The sequence below is a fragment of the Galeopterus variegatus genome, unplaced genomic scaffold (genome assembly GCF_000696425.1).
Source record: "Galeopterus variegatus unplaced genomic scaffold, G_variegatus-3.0.2 Scaffold2457, whole genome shotgun sequence".
Taxonomy (NCBI): domain Eukaryota; kingdom Metazoa; phylum Chordata; class Mammalia; order Dermoptera; family Cynocephalidae; genus Galeopterus; species Galeopterus variegatus.
The window spans coordinates 227,031-228,425 of NW_007728568.1; positions in this window are offsets into that span (position 1 = coordinate 227,031).

Below are 1,395 nucleotides of genomic sequence, written 5' to 3' on the forward strand. Positions count from 1 at the left end.
TATTTCAAAACTACCAAAAATAAGATTCACAAAATAAAAGCCAGGAGATTTAGGCTGACTTTGCTCGTGTTCAAACCTGGTTTTTAGTAACTTGAGAGGCTAAGAGAATACTTCTTCATGAAGAGGTTATGAGAAACATGTCTATTCAAGAGATTACTACTCACCAAATTTCCATGGCAATGTAATAGTGGTTAAGAGTTCAGGCTGTGGAGCCAGCTTGCTTAGGATCAATTCTCACCTCTGCCACTTTCAAGCTGTGTCACCCTAGGAAAGTGTTCTAACTTTTGTGCTTTAATTGCCTCATCTGTAAAATGGGAATAGCAATGATACCTATGGTAAAGTTTTGATAGAAAGACACAATGCGAGTGAATACAGATAAAGAACAGTGCCTGGTACTTAATGAAAGCTCAATAAATGACATTTGTCATAACATGTACCCTACCTGGGGAGCTTAAGCTGCACTCCATGTCCAGAATCCCCAGAGTAGACAGCCAAGGGAAGCATGTCTGATTTGTCCTATTACTGCACACAGCCAAGGGATGCTGTGGCAATCTTTAGCCAACAGTGGGACATATTCTTCTGGTTAAACTGAGGACATTTGAAACCTTGAAAGTAATGAGGTACATATCCTCCTTGCAAAATTGAGTTTTTGACCTAGAGCCTTCACTACCATCCTGCACTCTTCTGTGCTTGCTACTCAAAGCCCAATGCAGTGGAGGTAGAGATTAGAGACAGTGAGCTGGCAGGACAACAAGGCCAGTCTGGGTTCCTTGAGAGCTGCTTTCTTCCCCATTGACTACCACCTAAACCAAATATTCAGAAGCTCTCTATTTTATTAATAAATGAGAAGCTTTTTGTTTTGTTTAAAGTCCAGGTCAGGCACAAATAATAATTTTGTCTTTGGGGTATAGAGAAAAGTGGCATAACCAGTGGGTCCCTTTAGTTCTCTCATACCAAATGTAACAGGATGTTGAAGAGGACTTTTCCTTTTTACCTGGAATGAGGCTAAAGCCTCAAAGCTGAAAATAACAGATGCTAACTAAGTGCCTCCACATCCTATAAACCCACTTAGTAAACCTCTGTAGGACTCATTAGGAGGCTGGTGCCAGAACCCTCTCTAGGGCAGCCCCCAACCTCCAAGAAGAGAATGGACTCAAGAGTTGACCTGGGAGAAGTGAGTGATGAGTGAGAATGTTATGAATTGGGCCCACCTCTCCCAATCTGAGTAATGATAGCTCCAAAAGGGAGCCAGTCTTAGGTATTAGGGAACTGGCATTTTATTCTACTGGACGTCTACACAGGGAACACAATAATCTGCCATCTGTGAGTATTTAAGCAGAATAAAACAAATCTATTGAGAGGAGTTAGCAGTGAATTAGCTGACAAACACCCCCA